Source organism: Jaculus jaculus, chromosome 1 (genome assembly GCF_020740685.1).
Source record: "Jaculus jaculus isolate mJacJac1 chromosome 1, mJacJac1.mat.Y.cur, whole genome shotgun sequence".
NCBI classification, from domain to species: domain Eukaryota; kingdom Metazoa; phylum Chordata; class Mammalia; order Rodentia; family Dipodidae; genus Jaculus; species Jaculus jaculus.
This window is the reverse complement of record NC_059102.1, coordinates 317,262,528-317,275,932: the sequence shown is the minus strand read 5'-3', so window position 1 is coordinate 317,275,932 and position 13,405 is coordinate 317,262,528. Positions and strand designations below refer to the sequence as shown.

General features: G+C 42.8%; 1 protein-coding gene and 1 non-coding gene across 7 annotated transcripts in view; both read right to left on the bottom strand.

Annotated features, from left to right (window-relative positions):
• The window catches only part of Aim2 (absent in melanoma 2), an 88,844-nt gene extending 80,109 nt beyond the window's left edge, over positions 1–8,735 (bottom strand). Inside the window, exons 1-3 of one of the 6 annotated variants that reach the window (XM_045131935.1) lie at positions 8,585–8,735; positions 6,186–6,482; positions 5,202–5,328 (exon numbers count right to left, since the gene is read on the bottom strand). The gene's annotated coding sequence lies outside the window, so the exon portion shown is untranslated. The other 5 variants (XM_045131947.1, XM_045131942.1, XM_045131926.1 and 2 more) reach the window with 5 other exon arrangements.
• Positions 8,465–8,538, bottom strand: Trnar-ucu. The gene has a single exon. It is a non-coding gene; the product is annotated as a tRNA-Arg (tRNA).
• Positions 8,736–13,405: the final 4,670 nt, after the last annotated feature.

Sequence of the window (13,405 nt, the reverse complement as noted above, 5' to 3'; positions counted from 1 at the left end):
CTGTTCTTCATTCAGGGATGGAGTTCCTCAGCTCATGGGTAGACCCTTTTTCTACTCACTATACACTCAGCCCTAAGTGATCTCCTTTTCCAAAAAAAAAAAAAAAAAAAAAAAAAATTATTATTTATTTATTTGTGAGCAACAGACAGAGAGAGAAAGGCAGATAGAGTGAGAGAGAGAGAAGGGGCGCACCAGGCCTCCAGCCACTGCAAGCGAACTCCAGACTCATGCACCCCCTTGTGCATTTGGCTAACATGGGTCCTGGGGAATCAAACCTCGAACTTGGGTCCTTACACTTCACAGGCAAGTGCTTAACCCCTAAGCCATCTCTCCAGCCCATGTGATCTCTTTTGTTGGCATTCATACTTGTGGCTTCAAACAGCGTACAAGTGTGATAATCCTCTTGAATATCCTAGAACATCTCAAAATTAAAGTTACCATTTTCTAACCCCCACTCCCCAGTCTGGCCTTCTTTTATTGTTTCCCACACTGGGGAGCTGAATGCAGATTAGACTCGATCCTTGTCAACTCCTCCTTTCGGCCACTCCCACTCTCACAAATCCAGCATGCCAACACCTGTAAGACCAGACCCTTCGCTCTGTGCTCACCATCACCATCATCACATCAGTCCAGCTGAACTTTACTTTCCACAACTTCTCCTGGAACCTTCTGACTGAGTTCTAGCACCTACCTCAAAGCCTTTTGCTCTGTTCTCTTGGTAGCAGTGATTCTTCCAAAATGCAACTTCATTAGCTTAAGTTCCATTGTCTTGGGGGTAAGGACAAAATTTTACACAGGGACTGCAAAGCCCTCTAGAGTCTTACATCACTGCCCAATTTTATATCAAATAACTTCTCCCTTATGCTTTTATAGTCAAACCAAAGTTGTTTTTCACTCCTTTACACATGACATTTTCCCTATTATAAGACCTGTTCTTCTATCTAGAAAGTTCTTTCCTTCATTGTGTGCCTAGTAATTCCATACTTACTGCATAGTGTCAAGTGAAGAGACATATCTAAGAGGAAGCTTTGTTTGACTTCTCTCAAAAGGTCCATTGCCCCAGTCACAACCCCTCTTGCTCACTGGACTCTGCTTTTTCAGTTACCATTTTGCCTGTGACTATGATAATTTGGTCTCTACTGGCTCACCACTGTACCTGGTTCAAAAGTTAGCACATAACAGGTACTGAATTAATATTTGTTGAATGAGTAAATCAAATAATATTTATTTATACAATTTTGGGGGTTTCTGTATACTTAACTTAATCTGTCTCCATCCCCTCCCTTTTCATTTCTAATGCATAACTAAGAAGCATAAATGTATTTTTAATATTAACGTAGCTCTAGGTTTTGTACCCAGGGTGAACCTATATGTGAGGCATGCCAAGCATAATTTTACTGTAAAATTTGAGGCCAAATAATACTCTTTGTACCTCCACAGGATAGATGTCACCAAGAAGAACCCAAACTCCATAGAAGAGAATCAACTAAACTGTAAGATTTCAGAGAAATGTACTTGTCACAGGCCCTTTAGAATTTGTTGCCACAAAATTGGAAGTAAGCAATCATTCTCTTCCTCCATTTAAGTGAAAAATAAATAAAATAAAAAGTACCCTTAGAAGTTTATGTATAATTGGAAAAGAGAAAAAAATCATGTTTTCTGAAAATAAATATAACAGGTTCTAAATTGTCTGCTATTTTAGGCTGTGCATTTCCTGAAAAATGGTCTATAGAGACAACAAAAGGAAGACAAGATTATTAGGGGTTGTTAGTGACTCTCAGAAGATACTCTGCTCAAGGCAGGCTGGGATGATTCAGTGACAGGGAATTCTTCCAGAAAGGACCCTGGCCACAAATGAAGCAATCCCTAGTGTGCAGCCAGCACTCCAGGCATGCGTTCTTAGCCTAACTCCATCCCTCAAGGCACCTAACTGCTTTTTCCAGACTGACACACCTGCTCCATTCCTGGCTCGAAAACCCACATCATTCCACACAGAGAAGTCTTTGCATGACCTCCACAGGATCTTACTTGACTCTTGCCCCCCTCAGTCAGAACAGGACTGCTGTATAGCTTCTCTGCTCATCACCACAGAAAGAAATTCAGGATTACAATGGGAGAAAATGCCCTTGGGGTATAATTACTATATGAAGTGTATCATGTAGTTCTTTATTCTACTTGGATTCCACTCTGTCCAAGCATATATTTTTTTAAATTTTTACATTTGTTTATTTATTTTGGTGTTGTGAGGTAGGGTCTCAATCTAGCCCAGACTGACCTGGAATTCACTCTGTAGTCTCAGCGTGGCCTTGAACTCATGGCTATCTTCCTACTTCTGCCTCCTGAGTGCTGGGATTAAAGGTGTGCACCACCACTCCCAAATCTATCCAAGCATTTTCAAAGGGTAGAAGCACACTTTTCCAAAGATAAGCCACCCAAGTCATATTGGGAATTCAAGAAGTAACCTCAATGTGTACAATATGAAGATGAGTTTAGAAAACCACCCATTAACCAAAGAAGAATACTTTTGCATTTACACTTACAGTGTATCCAACTATCTAGACATACTTTTCTTGACTATTGAGCTATCATGTGGATCATTTTCTAGATTAGCAGACAGAGGCTCATAGAAGCCCAGAGGGTACACCAAATACAAAGCAATACCTCAGATTCAGATGCAGCTGTGTCATCCCCATGAAACTACTGCTTTTACTGAGCTCATGGTTTCCAATATTCTTCCTCTTAATAGTCCATGTCTTGTCACTCATTCTCTCAAGTGAATTATTACAGAAGAATGTCTTCATCACAGAATGAAATAAAACTCCAAGCAACCGCCAAAGAAGGCATAGAAAAGTTTCTAGGTACCCCGTTCCATTGGAGCATGTTGGAATTACAAAGGACATAAACACTGAAGGACTGTTTAAGGGACTATGACATTCTTTCTTTGCCACACATTTTAAATATAAGCAAAATGAAAGCTTTTAATAGTGGGTGATATCTTATAATAAGACTAAATAAAAATAACTAGTCCTCAAACAGAGTATGAGTGACTCATGCCAAGATAGTACTTCAGGGATTAAAGGTCACTTTTGAACTGGACAGCACTGTAAAATTATCTCCCTCTGGTAATAGCAGCAGCACCCTTGGAAGCCACAGTGCTATACTATGCTGTGCCTGCAAGGTTCTGGGCCCAACAAACTAAAAAGCAAGTGTGCATATCCAAGATCAAAGATTAATTTTATCAACCTCCCATTAGGCTCACCCACCAGTGTAGTCCCATGGTATCATAAACACATGGGAAAACCTAAGCCTATACACGGGTGGCCTATGAGGCTAGAACTGCTTCTCAGAAATGGTTTGAGAGAAGTTTTTTGTCATAATAAATGAGAACTGCTACTAACTGTAGATTGGAAAGACACCTGGACATTATGCCTTCTGCAACGTAGAGGAGCATCTCTCTCACACAGAGCTACCCAATGCCACATACTTCTTTTGAATAACCTACTGAATATCTATTTGGTATATGAGCCTATAGACTAACCCAGTTTTAGATACAAAGACAATTTTCTACATGGTTTAAAACTTCCTAAATTTTCCAAAAACACACATTACTAGGTACAATTTATTTTAGAAAGAGGATTTACATTGGGTAAGAAAATTAATAAAAAGTGTTCATGGGCTAGAGAGATGGCTTAGTGGTTAAGGTGCTTGACTACAAAGCCTAAGAGCTCTCATTTGTGAACGAGAGAGCTGCTTCCATGCTGTTCCTGATAATCAGCACCAGGGTGAAGGAGACAGACCCTGAGGAAACTCAACTCCTACCAAAGCAGAGGTCCAGAGGCTCCTAAGTGCTCATTACTGAAGTGGACTTAAAACTCACCCACCATGGCTCCAGGAATTTTGCAGAAGAGGGAGTGGAAAGATTGTAAGAGTCACAGGTTGAGACATCATGCCCAGCAGTATTCCCTCACCCCCTCCCCCAAATAACTGACTACTGCTGCCACAATGCATAAACTACAACCACATGAGTAATACCTGCAACGCCACTGAGGTGTGTCCCCAACAGAATTGGGGCAGGGACAAGAGAAAAAAGGGATCCAACACATGATGTATCCATACAAAACATCTTGTTAATAATAATAATAATAGGGCTGGAGAGATGGTTTAGCGGTTAAGGTGCTTGCTCAACAAGCCAAAGGATCTTGGTTCAACTCTCTAGGACCCATGTAAGCCAGATGCACAGGGGTGCATGCATCTGGAGTTCATTTGTAGAGGCTGGAGGCCCTGGCATGCCTATTCTCTCCCCTCCTTCTCTCTCTCTCTCTCTGCCTCTTTGTCTCTCAAATAAATAACTAAAATATATTTAAAATAATAATAATAATAGTAAGTATTTACAAAATAATTCATGTTCGAATCTCCAGGTGCCACATAATCCAGACACACAGTGATGCACGCAGGCAATGTCACACATGCACACGAGAGGGCACACACATCTGGAGTTCATTTGCAGTGGCTGAAGGCCCTGCCCATTCTCTCTTCTCTCTCTGTCTCTCTCTGTCTCTCTCTGTCTCTCTCTCTCTCTCTCTCTCTCCCTCCCTCCCTCTTTCTTTCTCTCACAAAAGTAAAAATAAATAAACAAATAAAGTGCTCACCAACTGGGGGAAATAACAACATTTCTGGGGAATAAGCAATGTGTTTGGTGGTGTTTTGGCAGCCATCATGGGTTTGCCTATGTGGTATTCAAGGAGATTCTTCATAAAGGAGAATGGCTGTTAGTGCAGCATTTACAATTTAAAATGTATTACTTATTACATACACATTACCTCAATTGCCACAATTGGGATATTCCATCAGTTGGTTTTAATTATGCATGCAAAAAGCTTATATTGCCTGTGAATTTTGTTTGTAGAATGGTAGAAAAGATATCAGAAAATACAGGGTGTAACTAGGCAAGGTGGATGTGACATCATTAAGAACATTGCCCTCAGTGACATTCCCCAACTGAGTTCTGGATTCAGCCCTGCCCATCATCTCTCCATTGTAATGAACTGGCTTTGGGGCTTTCTGCTCAAGCTGGCCACCACCGAAGGGTCTCTTCCTTTGTTATCTCTCTGTGTGAAGTTCCCAAGACCTGGATCTTATCCTTCTCCGCTCAAATGTCATCACATGAAAGCAGTCCACCATAACCAGCATGCTCTACCCACCTCGTCTCTAAACCTCTTCTGCAGCACAAATTCTCTGTAGTGTTTATTTGCCTGCCTGTCATTTGTCTCATCTTAGGTGTACACACTCCACAAGGGAGGAGAGGGCTGCTGTGTCAGATGCCAGTACCTGGAATAATGGAAAATGGCACAAAGTGAGCATTTGATGAATATCTGTTATGTGAATGAATTAATGCATGAAGAGATTGCTGTGTTCCTGATCCCCAGGAGCTAAGCAGAATCTCTTTCTTTCTGCTATCTACATAATTTATAGTCAGTCTAAGTCAGCATTAATTCTTTCAAATATATCCATCAACTGTCTAGCATGTTTCCAACACTGAAAATACAATAACAAATAAGACATATCTGCCCTGTATCCTTTGCAATTAATGATCAGCTCCAGTACCTCTGAAACATTTAATTCCTACAGTAAAGTGACTTTATAAAAAAACTGTTTCTATTTTGTACTCTATCGTTAAAATATAATAATTATTACATTCATAAGTTAGGATTCATCCCTCACTAGTAAAAGGAAAATTGTTATCACATACAGAAGAATTTTTGCAAATGTAAAAGAAAAATGATGCCATTTTTCAAGTTCACATAACATCACCCCTCAAAGGCAGACATAGAGCCAAAAGCCAATTGGGCTTTATGTAAGTGGAATCTTTTAGTTCCTTTCTTTGAGGGGACTTCCAGGACTCTCTACTTACCTAGCTCAGATGAATTCCTTAATATGAGGCATAGAAGAACCATCTGTCCCTGGAAGGACATCCAGTCTGTCTCTCTCTTTTTCTTTTTCCTTCTTTGTTTCTTTCTTCCTTTCTTTTTCTTTCTTTCTTTCTTTCTTTCTTTCTTTCTTTCTTTCTTTCTTTCTTTCTTTCTTACTTTCTTTCTTTCAGGTAGGGTCTCACTCTTTATCCCGGACTGACCTAGAGTTCACTATGTAGTCTCAGGGTGGCCTCAAACTTATGGCAATTCTCCTACCTCTGCCTTCCAAGTGCTGGGATGAAAGGAGTGTGCCACCAGGTGCCGCTTACTCTGTCATCTTGTTCCACGTTAGCGTCTTCCCAAGCTCGTGGCTACAGCTGGTTTGGATGCTGGAGTCAGGGGCTGATGATTCACACCTTCTCTTTTCCTTGTGTTACGGACAGGTGCCTTCCACACGTGCAGTGAGATGAACACAGCCTGTGCACCAGCACAGCGTACCTACCCGTCCGCAGCTGTACCATGAACTTTCTCATCGATTTTCACATTTGTGGGAAATATGATATAACCTTGTTCCTATAAGAAAAGCAAATTAAAGTTCAGAAGTTTAGTAAACTCGAGCAAAGGTAACTCTGTTATTTGGCAAAGCTACAGCTCACCTTAAGCTCCTATGGTTTCAGGTGAGAAAGTGGAAATGACAGATGACAGGCAGGCTTGGAGACCTTTGCCGGTTTTAATGGTCACCGATAGACAACTTCACCTAAGTTGCTGGCTACATCACATTCTGATCAAGCAGGAACCATCCCAGTGCAATTCCCAGTAGCTCAAACATAACTCTCCCTGTCTCCACCTCTATCCTTGGTCCTGATTCCATGATATCTAATTATTATTCCTAGGACACTTTCAGACAAGAGCAAACCTTGGAATGAACTTGAATGAACCCATTCTTTTCAGAGCACGTGTAAGAACAATCTCTTTTCTCTCGGTACTCTTACTATTGAACTAGAACAATGTGTGTGGTATTGCAATAATAGTTAAAAAATAGGATTATCCCCTCTCAAAACTCCCCCCCCATCCACCTTCACCACACATACTATTTTTTTTTCTTTATGGTCAGAGCTCAAAGCAAATATACCAAAAATAGGTCAAGTTCACAATAGATTAAATATGATCCAGAAAGGGATTTTCAGGAATTTATGGTCTACATTAGTACACTCCAAAGGCCTGATGTGTGAGTTATATATGAACTATCCACTAAGATAATTCAGAAAGGCATGGCTATGTTGGCTCTTGCAACAGGACTTGAAGTCTTTTATAGCACTACTACTTCAAAAGAATTGCAGTTTTGATTTCCGACAAATGTACACACATTGAAAGAAAAAGCACCTACGTCCATCGGGAGTCCTCTTCTGCCTTATGAACTCTCCACCTGTTAGCATGGCTTCCCTGTGCCCAAGTAAACATGCCATCCCCACGCTGCTCCAGCTTCCTCAGCGTGAGAGTGAATGTCTCTCTGTCCCATTTGCCTATCCAAGAAGTCCCACGTGGGAGAAATTCTGACTTTCTCTAGCAGTCAAGGAAGGTGTCTTCTCAGGTTTCCTGGGATCAGCTGAGGTGGAGGTCAGTTCTTGGCAAGGAAGCTCATTCTGTGCATAGGCTAGCAACAGCAAGATGCAAGGGAGAGGGCCAGACCTGCCCAAAATAGAAACCCAAGCTCCATCCCAGTCTGACCAAGGTCCCAAGCTGGTTGACGATGGCCCATTAGATGAGACAAGGAAAGAGAGCAGAAGTGAATGCGAGTGGGTGTGGAAAAGGCTGGCTGTAAGTTATCAATATGGCATTCACGTGCATGCCAGAGGACACACCAAACTTCACAGTAAAAAGCAATGAAGCAGGAGACCCTTGACTTCCTGCAGACAGGCTCCGCCAACTTACTGCTGGCAATTAGTGCATTGCTTTGTGGTCTGTTCCTCCGGGACAAAGAGCAATGGTTACATTTCACCTTACAGGTGAGAAGGCGAGTTATGAGCTGTAGCAACCAAAGCCCTGGGAATACAAAACTGTAGCTGACAAAGATAGCACCAGGAATTATCCTCTGTGTGACCCTAGCCATCTCCAGACCCCAAAGAGAGCGCCTTGGTCAGGGAGGGCACTACCTCAGAGAACAAGTGGCCATTTATCTCCTCTGTACATGGGTCAATGTGCCCCTTTGTGTTCCAGGAGATAAAAGGTAAGAGCCGCAGTTGTCCCAAAGCCTGTGACCCGGCATCTTAGTGGCTATGTGCCTGTTATCCCTTTGTGAATCAAAGGATTCAAAAGCTGTCTCAGCCGAGCTAAGCAGACATGAGGCAGACATCCAAGCCTCCGGTAGAAAATGAAAATCAGTAAGGGAGGAAGAGAGCAAGAGGGAAGACGCAAGGAAGCAAAAGGGAGATAAGGTTCAGCATTCCCAAGGATAAAGCTTCCCTTTCTCTCCCCAGAGCCTCCGGGGATGAATAAATATAATTACCAGCCTAGTATGACAGCATTCAAAATAAAAGAGACACCTGCCAGGTGACCATCTCTGCCGGGACTCGAACCCGGAACCTCTGGATTAGAAGTCCAGCGCGCTCGTCCATTGCGCCACAGAGACCTCACCACACACACAGCATCAGCACCAGAACTGAAAAAGCACATACCTTCTGCATCACCGAGCCATCTCAGCATCCTGCTCTCTGAGCGGTGGGGGGGGACAGGGACAGCTGGAAAATCTGGAGTGGAGATCCACCAGCCGGCTCCATCAAAGCTTTTCTCAATACTGTGGATCCCAAGTTCCTCAGAGGATTGCCGGAATGTGTAGTTATTTCCCCAGTCCCAGAGTCCCTGAGAGAACCAGACTCCAAGCTGGAGCCTTCCCTCTGCACAGCTCTCCATCCCTAAGGGAAGATAACAGGAGAGTCTCTCTATTCTCATGCTAATCAAGCAGAGCGCACCCAGCCCAGCTGAGAAGGCAGAAGCCATCTCTGCTTCACCCCCATTCCCTCACTGTGGTTTCATCCACGTCCAGTTATTCTCAGGCAAGGGCTGGGCAAGGCAGTGAAATTCAGGAAAACCCTGGATCCAAGAGACAAAGGAACAGGGTGACTGGGATCAGTGAACGGCAGGGCTAGAGACGGGTCCTGTCCTCAGCTTTAAGAACCGAACCATATCTGTCAAGCAAGCACAGAGAAGAGGTACTGGGGATTCTGTGGTGAAGTTACTTCAGTGTCCTCACTAGAATTAATAACGGACGTGGAGTCAGAAATAAGATGCGATGTGTGTGTGTGTGTGTGTGTGTGTGTGTGTGTGTGTGTGTGTGTATGTATGTATATGTATATATATATAGAGAGAGAGGTGGGTGAGAGAGAGAGACTGAGAATACATACATGTGTGCATACTCATAGAAAGGAAAGGCAAAGGGTAAGAATGGCAGTTCTCTGGTGATATACAGGTGGCCTTCCACACTGTCCTCTCTGAATACAACTCTCCATTCTCCACACTTTTCCCAGCTCCAAGTCTCTACCAGTGTTTCCCCCTCTGTTGCCTCATTTAAGCAAGGAGGATGTAGCAGCTGTCTGGGCTTGCTAGCTAGAAGCATCCTAGCATCATCGAATTAACCATCCCCAGGTAACCATAAGTAAAGACTCAACTGTGATCCAAGAAAATATTTCCTATTTTTAAAAGCCTCCTTAAGAAGACAATTCCATAATCACTGTTGTTTATTATTTACACAATTTTAACTGTCTAATTCAAGCTTCTCTTACTTCACCTCATTTCCTCCTATTTGGTTTCCAGACACATTCACCAATTGTCTTCTGTGCTGCCAAAGACAACACACTGCTTCAAAGATTTGACTGTGTTCACCACCCTACCCCCACTCAAGGGTTACAATAAAAGCAGTGCACCTACTCAGTGTCCCCTCTTCTCTTCCTGTGTGTTCCCATAGGCCACAGCTCTGGGCACTATGAGTGGACTCCAGTCACTGACCAAAGGTAGCTCTAACAGAGATGGGAAGCAAAGGAGTCACAGAACTCCTGAGGAGCTTAGATTGCAAGACCCTTAAGGACTTTCTACATCTAAGCTAATACTGTAGTGTATTTCACAATCCTCTACACGTTCCTGTGGCCCAAGTATGAGCCCTCGTGGAGAACAGGAGATTCAGCCAGACGGGGATGGAGGAGGAAGGCCTTTTAGCTAACATGCAGAAAAGTTCCTTCCACATTAGCCCAGGAACACAACTCAGAAAAGTCACTGCAAACCTGAAGCAAGGAGGCAAAATGGGGTCTTTCTTCATACATGTACCCAAGAAAAGTTAAAGAAGCTGACACATGAATCCAAATGCCCATAGAGAGTGTTCACTGTGAGCGGATGTCAAGGTGATGAGCTGTTCAAGAGCCCCATGTGTGTATGTGGCAGGAAACATTTCCTCTGGGAAAATGCAGGCACGCCTTCATTCTCCCTAGCAAGGGTTCAGATGATAGACCAAAGTATCATTGCGCAAAACTGTTTAGTGAACCATGAGCTCACCAGGGTGACATACAGAGCAGGGGAGGGCTTGCTTTCAGGACCAATGGAGGACTCAAAAGCAACAGCGGCTCCAAAACCACCACCTCAGCAGAGGTGATTCTTAGGGAAGCTGTCTCTCTAGAGCACACTGCACACCATCTGCAGGAAAGTCCCTTGGTCAGTTGGTGGGAGAGTCACTCTCCAAGCAGTTATTCACTTTTTGTATAACTTTAGAGAGGGGACTTTCCCCTAGACTTCTTGACTTCTAGAGTCTCTTGAGCTTCTCTCCTCCCCCCTGTAACCTTGGGGAGTCATCATGTGACCTGATAAATTTCTGCTAGCCCCTACTTGGCCTCTTGACTCCATGAGGGAACTATTCAATTCAAAGGAATTTGCAATACAATAGTCTCTTAAGGGAAGATCAACCCCACAAGCCAACAAGAGCCACTCTGATACAAAAGAAAGGCAAGACTAGAGTCTCAGGATGTGCACACACACATATACCAGCACCCTCTGACCGTCACAGACATTATAGCATAGGCCCAAAAGCCAATCATCCCCTAGTTCTACCCAAAGTTTCACTGCTTTAGACCATGGGTTTTTCACAACCCAAAAATACACTTAGTTCTCCAACTCCCTCTGGGAACCTTGTGCATTGTCTCACTTGATATTAGAGATATAATTGTGAGGAGTAGATAAGCACATGGACCTACCCTCAAAGATTCTTCAGGAAAATTCCAAAGTAAAAATGACTCTGAAAGATGTGTAAGGGGAAAATGAAAGGAAGAATCAATCTATTGGCTACTAAATAAAGCACCAAGTTCACCCAAAAAATATAACTCCGGGGGTTAAGAGAAGGCTTAGCAGTTGAGGTACTTGCCAACAAAGCCAAAGGACCCAGGTTCAGTTCACCAGGACCCACGTAAGTCAGATGCACAAGGTGGCACGTGCATCTGGAGTCCATTTGCAGTGGCTGGAGACCCTGGGTTGCCCATACTCTCTCTCTCCCTCTCTCTGCCTCTTTCACTCAAATATATATATAACTTAGGGGCTGGAGAGGTGGCTTAACAGTTAAGGCACTTGCCTGCAAAGCATAAGGACCCAGGTTAAATTCTCTGGCACCCACGTAAGCCAGATGCACAAGGTGGTGCATGCATCTGGAGTTTGTTTGCAGTGGCTGGCATTCCTGTCATGCCCATTCTCCCTCTTTCTCTCACTCTTTCTTTCTCTCTCTCTGTGTGTGTGTGTGTGTCTCAAATACATATATTAAATATTTTTTTAAAAAAATATAACTCTGGAAGCACAAAAATCTTGCTTCAGTAGCAAGTAGTGTGGCTTATGTGCTCTGGGGTGTTAAAAACAATTAACCAAAGACTTTGATCTCCCATTTCCTTCTTAAAACCCAAAGCAATAATATATGCTCTTTGTAAAAATATTAGCTGAGGCTGAAAATATGGCTCAGTGGTTAAAACTGCTTGCTGAATAACTTTAACTATTAGAACTTGGATCCTTAGAACTCAAATAAAGCTGAAAATAAGTAGTGCACATATCTGTAAACCCAATGCATTTACAGCAATGGGAGGCTGATCAAGGGTGGCACTGAGAATCCCTAAGCTTGTGAGCTAGCCTGATGTTGACAGAAGAAAACAAGAGAAACACTGTCTCAAACAAGGTGGAAGGTGGGGACCAGCACCCTGAGGTGTCCTCTGACTTAGACACACACACCTTGAAACACAAAGGCACACACACACACACACACACACACACACACACACACACACACACACACAGGTTAGCTGAGATTTCATGGCCTCAGGATGTAGATCCCTCCTTTAGTCCATAAATTGCAATTCTCACGTCCCTCCCTTAGGCCACTTTGTTCCCTCTGAAAACCTTCCCTTCAACTTCCCCACCCTGTAACACAGAAATTTCTCAATTTCAGCAAAAATACCTGCTGTCAGCAACTCTTTCCAGCACTCCTTATAATTATAACCTGTATCAACCAAAATATTCTGGACTTCATTTCTCTGACATCTTTTGTTTTGCTGTATCATTCATAACTCAAACCAGAATTTGTGATGGCATGAAAATAATGTCTCCTAACTAGGTTTCAATTTAAAAATAAGAACACCCAAATAAGGTTATAACTTTAAGGAGGTCAGAAAGATGAGGTTGAGCCACTCAAAATGATGGAAGACAGTATATCTTTTTCTTCTATTAAACTATGTTCCTACCATTTGTGTTTATATGAACCCTTTCCAATAAAAAAGTACACAGATTTGATTCTCCAAAGATGTATGACTCAAGCATTACTCATGTCTCTAATTGGGTACCATTCTGTGACCCTTCAGACAAGCTGGGAATGCTCATACATAATTTCATTCATAAACTGTTGCTGAGATACGCATGATAAATGCCAAAATTCATTTCCCTTTTCCAGAAGGAAACACAATCAAATCACACATCCTATGGGTGATCTTGTAGCTTTCCTAAAGGCACTTATCCCAATTAGTTCATGTTTTACAGGCTAAGCAATATTATTGGAGCAAGATGGTGAAATAGTTATTTGGATAGAAGAGCCCTTACACCCTATACTGTCATCTCCCATTCTCCCCTGTGCCATATTAGTTCACAGCAATTGTGGGCACACCCTGCAGAAGCAGCTTTCCCATAAAATTTTCTCATGTTCCACCCACTGGCAGCTTCCTTTTACTATGTCAACCCAAGAAGTCAGCCTACTTCAGTGTTCATGTGAGTACCTCCAGGAAAGGTGAGAGAAGGAGCTCTGCAATGTCAGGCCTATGGTGCTAGGCCTTCCTGGAAGAGCTCATAGATACTAAGAGATCATAGTGCTCTATCCCTTAAAGGATAAAGTGGGAATACCCATAGCATAATGGCACTTTCATTACTGTCCAGAAATTTCACCCTATGAAATTGCTCCATTCCAACCTAAACTGTTCCTCTCATGCATTTCT